Genomic DNA, 9,255 nt, shown 5'->3' on the forward strand with positions numbered 1-9,255 from the left:
GCCCTCCACAACAAGGAACTAATACTATATTTGTCCTTCTGTGATTGACTTATTTCACTCAGCATAATGTCCTCCAAGTTCATCTATATTATGTGGTGTTTTGCAGACTCTACATTATTCTTTAGTCCTGCATAGCATTCCATTGTGTGCATGAACCATAGTTTGGTCATCCACTCTTCTGCTGATGGGCATGTAGGTTGTTTCCATCTTTTTGCTATTGTAAATAGTGTTGTGATGAACATGGGTGTGCATATATCTGGCTCTCACCTCTCTAGGATATATACCTAGAAATGGGATTGCTGGGTCAAATGGTATCTCCAATTCCAGCTTCCTAAGGAATCACCATACTGCTTTCCACACTGGTTTTAACACTTCACAGTCCCACCAGCAATGTATGGGAGTCCCAATCTCTCCATATCCCTGCGAGCATTTGTTATTATCTGTCTTGTTGAACCCTGCCATCAGTGCTGGGGTGGGATGGTATCTCATTGTTGTTTTGATTTGCATCTCACTGACGGCCAATGATAGTGAGCATCTCTTCATGTATTAACTGGCTGTCTGAATATCCTCCTTGGAAAGTGTCTAATCATGTCTTCTGCCCATTTTTCAATTGGATTATTAATTCCTTTGCTGTAGAGCCATTGGAGTTTTCTATAAATCTTAGAGCTAAGTCCTTAGCCAGACATGTAATTATCAGCAAATATGAATTTGTTCATGTCATTTTTGTTATGTGTTTTTTCATGGTATCAATTTCTTTTTTCCGTATAATTTTCTATGCTGAGCTTGTTTTGTTTATGAATTGTGGTATCACTTCTTTTGTTGCTATTGTTTTAGTATTCGCTAAATATTTGTGCTGGTCATGTTTTTTTATTTTGACATGACGGTTTATTTTTCTTTGAGGTTACCCTGTGATTTATAGCTTTCTTCCCAAGTTTGGAACAGTCCATTCTATCTTGTAGTTGTCTTGACTTCCCTACCAGGTAGAAGTTCTGTAACTAGACAGTTTTTTTCCCTCTTTTCGATTTGTAGTTGTCTGCTTTTGTCAAGTGATGTCTCTGGCTCCCTGTTTACAATCTTGTAGGCTTATTTACTTTGGATACTTCCATAGCTGAGTTGGTTTCTGAATTATGTCATCATGTATGTTAATGGTCAGTTGTTGTTTGCTGTTGTTGGTTCTCTGTCCAAAGGACTCCCTTTAGCATCTCTTGTAAGATTGGTCTGGTTTTAACAAATTCCCTTAATTTCTGCTTATCTGCAAATGTCCTAATTTCACCATCATATTTGAGGGACAATTTTGCTGGGTACATAATTCATGGTTGAAAATTTTTCTTTTTCAGGGTTTTATGTATACCATCCCATTGTCTTCTTGCCTGCATGGTTTCTGTTGAGAAATATGAGCTTAGTCTTATTGGTTTCCCCTTGTAGGTAACTTTTCGTTTCTCCCATGCTGCTTTCATGATTCTTTCTTTGTCTTTGGTTTTGTTGGGTTTGATGATGATATGTCTTGGTGATTTTCTTTTGGGGTCTATCCGGTTTGGGGTTCATTGGACTTCTTGAATGGGTATATTCTCATCTTTCATCATACCAGGAAAATTCTCTTCCAACAAACCTTCGACAATCACTGACAGACTGCACAAATGGTATTATTAAAAAAAAAAAACTAAATTCCTAAAGGTCCCTTTCTCACTTTATCAATCTTATGACCCTCCCCAGTCCTCACCATCACCCACATTCTCATTCTCATTCCTCAATCCTTATTTTATTTTGAGGAAAGATAGGGTTTGGATTTTTTTCAAATTGAAAGTAATTCTGTGGTTGCTGTCTTAGTCCTCAACTGCTGCTCTGACAGAAATGCCACACATGGATGTCTTTAACCAACAGGAATTTATTCTCTTACACTTTAGGAAGCTAGAAGTCTGACTTCAGAGTGCCAGCTCTAGGGGAGGACTTTCTCTGGGTCTCTTGTTCCTAGGAAGATATCATCACAAGGACTTTGGGTCTAAAGGATGCACATTCTCTTTCTTGGTGATAGTAGGTCACCTTCTCTGGTCCCTTTTCTCTCCTTTTATCTCTTGTAAGATACAAGGCATTGTGGGCCACACCCCCAAAGAAGCTCCCATTACATCAGATCAAGGCTGTGATGGGACTAAAGGCATTGTAACCCACTCTTAATCTTAATCCTTTTACACCTGACTGGCTTATCACATCAGATCACATCATGGTATATCATTACATATCTGCACATTACATCATTATATAACTTCTAAACAACAGAGAGCCCTGCCAAGTTGATACAAATTTGGGGTGACACAATTCAATCCATGACAGATGCCAAGTGCCAAGATCAATAAATAAACTGTGTCTTGGTCTGTGATATGAAAATTTGTATCTCTATTTCTTCTATATGGACTATAAATGCTTAGAATTCACTGAGTTTATTTCAAATTTGGCATCCATGAACTTAGAAGAGGCTAATTTTACCTCACATTCAAAGGAATGGTGGGTCACCCACCCTCCACTCCACAAATCATGAATCCATAAAGATAAAAGCAGACCATCTCTTATGGTAACCCTGGGGTATAGGGGCTAGAGATGCCTCAACCTTAGTGGGAACATGGTCTAGATATGATGATACCATTTCTCAGAGCCTGCTCAGGTAGAGCCTTCTATGTGCACATGCTCAGAACCTTTGGCTGAAATAGGTATAATAATTAGTATAAGGCGATGATGGTGATAGTGGTTGTAGTTACCTTTTCTTTTTTTTTTTTTTTTTTAGTAAAACAATCAGTCAGCCTTGGGGGCATTGGTGGTTCTGTGGTAAAATTCTCACCTTCCATGTAGGAGACTTGGGTTCAATTCTTGGCTAATTCACATCATGCACAGCCACCACTACCCATATGTCAGTGGAGACTTGCTTGTTGCTTATGGTGCTGAACAGGTTTCAGCAGAGCTTCCAGACTAAGACAGACTCAGAAGAAAGGCCTAGGGATCTACTTGCAAAAATCTGCCAGTGAAAATCTTATAGCTTCTGGATCACAATAGTCCAATTCACTGTTGATCACAGGGATGGCAGTTTGAACCCACCCAAAGTTGCCGTGGAAGAAAATCTGGAAACCTGCTTCCAAAAGGTCACAGCCTTGAAAAGCCTATGAAGCAGTTCTACTCTGGACACATGAACTTGCCACGAGTTGAAATCAACTTGACAACAATGAACAACAAGTTATTTCACAATATATGATTTTTTTTTTTTTTTTTTTCTAAACAAATTAGAGGGGTGTTTTGGTTCTCTAGTGTGCTCTAACAGTAAATACCACAAGTGTATGGCTTTAACAAACAGGAATTTATTCTCTTACAGTTTAGGAGGCTAGAAGTGCCATCTCTAGGGACTGGGTGAAAGGCCCTCAACCTTGGGCTTCAGCTCTACCTCTTGTTTCTGGCCCACTGAAGCTGGATCTCTTAACTCACACAGCTGTTGGCTGCTGAGGTTGACAAACCCAAGGGCAACAAGTAAAAAGAAACAGTCTCAAAATTATCAAGCAACATGGCAGGCCACTACTTCAAGTCCAGAAACAGTCTCAAGATCAGCAGACAACATGGCAAGCCACTAAGATGAAGACTCAGTCAGGTGTGCCAAAAAGTTTGAGACTTTATTCAAAGGGTCTTATAAATTGGAAACAGATTCCATCCCTAAGGAAGCTACTCACCTGCTCACAGTAGATTTCACCATTGAGTGGATCACCAGTCTCGTCATAAGGAATAACTACATCCATCTGCCCAGCCACTCAAAACCAGGCTCAGCCAAGTGGACATATAACCTTAACTATCACAAGGGGTGAGAAAGAAATAATAAAGAGAAAGAGGGAAATTGAGAGAGAGAAAATGGGAAGTTTAAGTTAAAATCTGAGACAATTATTTGATGGATACTAAGAATAATTTTTCATTTTTTTAGGTGTGATAATAGTACTGTGTTGTTGTTGTTGTTGTTATGTGCCATCGAGTTAGACCCGACTCATAGCGACCCCTCCTTGGGTTTCCAAGGCAGTATCACTATGGAAGTAGATTGCCCCATCTTCCTTCCGAGGAGGGGCCGGTGGGTTTGAACTGCCAGCCTTCTGGTTAAAGAGAATAATTATTTTTTAAAGACAGGTACTCAAATATTTACAGATGAAGTTACATGATTTGCTTCAAAATAATTCAGGGGATGTAGAGGAAGAATTAAAAAAAAAAAAAAATTCCTTAAAGTTGGATCCAACTCATAGAAACCCCCCTTTGGGTTTTCAAGGGAATATCACTGATTGCCCAACCTTCCTTCTGAGGAGTGGCTAATGGGTTTGAACTGCCAGCCTCCTGATTAGCAGTCAAATGCCTTAGGCACTATGCCACCAGAGCTCCCTGAGAGTAAGAAGTGGGGGTAAAAATGAAACAAGATTGACCATGAGATGATAGTTGCTAAAGCTAGTTGATGAGCTCTGGTTATACAGTGATTAAAGCACTCAGCTGCTAACCAAAAGATCAGCAGTTCAAACCCACCAACTGCTCCATGGGAGAGAGATGAAGCAACCTGCTTCTGTAAAGATTTGCAGTCTTAGAAACCCCATTGGCCAGTTCTATTCTGTCCAACAGGGTCACTAGGAGTCTGAATCATGACTCAACGGGAGTGTGTGGGAAACTGATTGATGGGCATATGGAGTTTATTATGATTTTCTTCTACTTTTGTGTATGTTTGAAGTTTATAATAGAGAACAGTCTAAAAACTGGTTATTGCTTACAACAGTGATGCACATGGGAAATATGTGTATACAAACCTTTGACCCAAACAAGCCCAAATTGAACTCAGCATTAATTTTATTTTATTTTAGAATAAACGTATTCATTTTCTTTTAGAATATGAGCTGCATTATTTAATAATGCAGTTTAAATTATTCAGTGCCAGAAGAGATTCTAAAAATAAATGTAGAACTCATTAATTTTAAGTAATTCAAAATTAAAACAATAATGAGTTGTCATTTTGTACTTTCTCAAACCAGCAAATCCAAAAGAAAATGTTAAAATAATGCTAGCAAGACTATGGCGGCAATAGCATATTCAGTGCTAATGGTAGTGTAAGTCGACACAATTCTTTTTAAATAACTTTTAGCTGGTAACAAAGTAATATAATATTTATGATTGGAAATCTATGTAGTTTATAGAAAACAATTTTTAAAGACAATAAAAATCATTAACTTACTACTCACAGATAGCATTACAAATTACATTTCATTCTAGCCTATTAAAATGCATATGAACATAGTTTGGTTTTAAAATAACTGTTTTAAAATAATTATGTGTGCATAAATTTCTGGCATGCCTTTTTGTTTAGCATATCATGAACATTTTTCATAATCTTAATGTTAGATAAACTGAATTTTTTATAGCAGCGTATCAATCCACCACCTAGTTAACAGCCCATTATTGGACATTGATGTTGTTTTCAAATTTTGGTATTAAAAATAAAATTTCAGTGACCCTCTTTGTATATAAGTTCATTAATTTATCTGTTTATTTCCTTAGACTAAATACATAGGACTGAAATTCTTGAACAAAAATATATTAATATTTTTAAAATTCTTGATCCCATATTGCCAACTTCTTCTCCTGCAGTTTCTACCAGTCTATTCCCCATAAGCGGTGTGCTACAGCTGCACTTGTCAGCATTAACGTGCATACGTGAAATAGCTGGGGCTCTTGTTAAAATGTAGATTCCAATTCAGTAGGTCTGGGGTTAGGCCTGAGAGTCTGCATTGCTAACAAGATCCCAGACAAGATATGGCTGGTCCAAGGACCACATTTTGAATAGAAAGATATTAAAGTGTTCTCTGGTGGTGCAGCCATTAAGGCATTTGGCTATTAACCAGAGTCATTGTTTCACACCCACCAGCCACTCCATGGAAGAAAGATAAGGCAGTCTGCTTACATAAAAATGTATAGCTTTGGAAACCCAATGGGGGTCACTGTGAGTCAGAATCGACTCAATGGCACTGAGTTTGGTTTGATTGGTTGGTGCTCTTGGAGTCCCTAGGTGGTGCAGTCCACTTGGCCACTAACCAAAAGGCAATCTACTTGCAAAAAATCAGCCATTGAAAACCCCATGGAGCACAGTTCTGCTCTGACACATGTGGGGTCACCATGAATCAGAATCTACTTCACCATGGTTGATTGTGTTTTAAGAGCTTTTATTAATTACTCTTGAACTTATTTTTACTGGTATTTCACCAACACAAAGTGTTAATATTCACTTGTCAATCTGATGAGTACAAAAAATAAATACATTAATTAATTAATTATTGTTGTTGTTGTTATTTGCCATCAAGTCAGACCCGACTCATAGCGACCCCTCTTTTGGTTTCCAAGGCAGTATCACTATGGAAGTAGATTGCCCAACCTTCCTTCTGAGGAGTGGCTGGTGGGTATGAACCACCAGACTTCTGGTTAGCAGTCAAGTGCCTTAGCCCCTATGCTATCAAAGCTCCTAATTATTTATTAATATTAAACAATTAAGTATTTATTTAATTTGCATTTCTTGGATAACTGATGACAGTATACATACCTTATTAACTTTTTTTTTTCTTCATTATTGTGTGTGAAGAGCTGGTTTACATCCCTTACCTGTCTTAATATTGGGTACCTATCTTCTCTACAAGGAGCTCTGGTAGTGTAGTGGCTAAGGCACTTGACTGCTAACCAGAAGGCTGGCAGTTCAAACCCACCAGCCACTCCTTGGAAAGAAGATGGGGCAATCTACTTCCGTAGTGATACTGCCTAGGAAACCCAAGGAGGGGTCGCTATGAGTTGGGTCCAACTCGATGGCACATAGCAACAACAACATCTTTTCTACTTTATTTTTAAGTACTCTTAATACATTGAGCTTATTAACATTTTATTATTTGTGCTGCAATATTTTTTTTCTAAGAATACTATTTGTGTCTGCACTTTTAAAATAATATTTTGGACTTACAGAAGTTTTATCATTTTTTCCTCAATATTTTTATGATTATATCCTTTGCTTTTACACAATATCATATGACTATTTCCCTATATTTCCATTCAGCTATTTTATATAATTTTCACATTCAGATATTTAACTTTTCCCTTTTTAGTTATGCAAGTAATATGTGAGATATTTAGAAAATACTGATAAGGAAAGATAGAAAAAAAAAATACTACATCATACTAAGTCACATCACCCATAGACAACCGTGGTTAACATTTTAGCATGGATTTATTCAGACATTTTCATATGTGAACATACATTTGAATACATATAACCCAAAAAAACCAAACCCACTGCCATGGAGTCCATTTCAACTCATAGTGACCCTCACTGGGTTTTCAAGGCTATAAATCTTTGTTGAAACAGATTGCCTCATCTTCCTCCCAAGGAACACCTGGTGAGTTTAATCTGCTGATCTTCTGATTAACAGCCAAATGCCTTACCCACTACACCACCAGAGCTCCTTATAGTACATATACACATGCATTTATGTTTTTTGCAAAACAAAATCAAACAATTCAAACTTCTTTTCACTTAATAACCAAAACTAAAACCAAACTCACTGCCATCAAGTCAGGTCCAACTCACAGCAATCCCTCCTTGGGTTTCTGAGGAACTATCTCTACTAAAGTAGATTGCCTAGTCTTCTTCCAAGAAGTGGCTGGTGTATTTGAACTGCCAGCCTTCTGGTTAGCAGCCAAATGCCTTAGGCACTATAGCACCAGAGCTCCCACTTAATAATATACCATAAATATTAACCATTATCCTATACCTTCGAATACTTATACCACCAGTTTAATGGATCTGTAGTCCATCATTTGCATGCCCTACTCTGACACACGTGTGGTCACCATGAATCAGAATCCACTTCACCGTGGTTGGTTTTGTTTAAAGAGCTTTTATTAATTACTCTCGAAGTTATTTTTACTGCTACTTCACCAACACAAAGTGTTAACATTCACTTGTCAATGTGATGAATATAAAAAATAAATATATTAATTATTTATTGACATTAAATAATTAGTCTTTATTTAATTTGCATGTCTTAGATAACTGATGGCAGTATACGTACCTCCACCCACTGCTCTTGAGTCGATTCTGACTCATAGTGACTCTATAAGACAGAGCAGAACCACCTCCTGCCCGATAGGGTGCCCAAGGCTAAAAATCTTCATGGAAACGAACTGCCACATCTCTCTCCTGTAGAGCAGGTAGTGGGTTTGAACTGCTGAACTTTGGGTTAGCAGCCAAGCATTTTAATTATGCCTTTCATTTGTATCCACTATCATTTATTTAATTAGTTCCTATATTTTTTGGATATTCTTACTGCTTCCAATTTTAATAGGACTGGTTACATTGCACTAACTCTGCCAGGTGCTATTCCAAATGCTTTACAAACTTTAACTTATTCTAATCCTCACAAAAATATTTAAGGTACTTATTATTATCTGAGGCATAGAGACACCACTAAGCCAGTAAGAGGCAAACCCAAGAACTTAACTTATGCTATGAATCTCCCACAATGCTATTTCCCAATAAATGACTGTTATCCAGCTAAATACTAAAATCTGGACATAGATGTTAATGTAGAAGAGTCTTTTTCAAAGTGTCCAGGGATGAACAGCACCAGCACACCTGGCAATTTGGTAGAAATGCACAGTCACAGTTTCCCCCTCCACCTAGGGAATCAGAAAGTTGGTTGAGCCCAGTAATCCATGTTGTAACACACCCTCCCAGAAATTCTGGAGCATGTTCAGGTTTGAGGATCACTGATGAAGAAAGAGTATGGACAGGGCCCTCACCTCAGGAGCCAAAAAACTGTGATCTCAACTCTGCCTTGGGATTATTGGTTTGAGATCTTGTGTTTAAGCTCAGGACACTATGGGTTTTCTCATCCATAAAATGGGGGCAAGGGCCTGGGATGGGAGCTGGAGGGCAGTAGACTAGGTGGCTTCTAGTCCATTCAAGCTTTTTATCTCTATAATTCTATCATGCATGGGGTTGTCACAAGTCAAAATCAACTCAACAGCAACTAACCCAACAACATGCCCATGGAAAGTTCCCTGAGTGGTACAGATGGTTAAGCCCTTAGCTGCTCACCAAAAGTTTGGAGGTTTGAGTCTACCCAAAGGCACCTTGGAAGAAAGTTCTGGTGATCAACTTTTGAAAAGTCAGTTATTGAAAATCCTTTGGACACAGTTCTGTTCTGATATACATGGGGTTAC

At 38.1% G+C, this 9,255-nt stretch overlaps 1 protein-coding gene across 1 annotated transcript in view; it reads left to right on the forward strand.

Moving 5' to 3' along the window:
* Window positions 1-9,255, forward strand: part of MYOCD (myocardin) — a 101,690-nt gene that overhangs the window by 68,694 nt on the left and 23,741 nt on the right. The gene's annotated exons all lie outside the window — the stretch shown is intronic.

The sequence above is a fragment of the Orycteropus afer genome, unplaced genomic scaffold, assembly GCF_000298275.1.
Source record: "Orycteropus afer afer isolate SDZICR_OR568_19922 unplaced genomic scaffold, OryAfe1.0 scaffold00199, whole genome shotgun sequence".
Lineage (NCBI taxonomy): Eukaryota > Metazoa > Chordata > Mammalia > Tubulidentata > Orycteropodidae > Orycteropus > Orycteropus afer.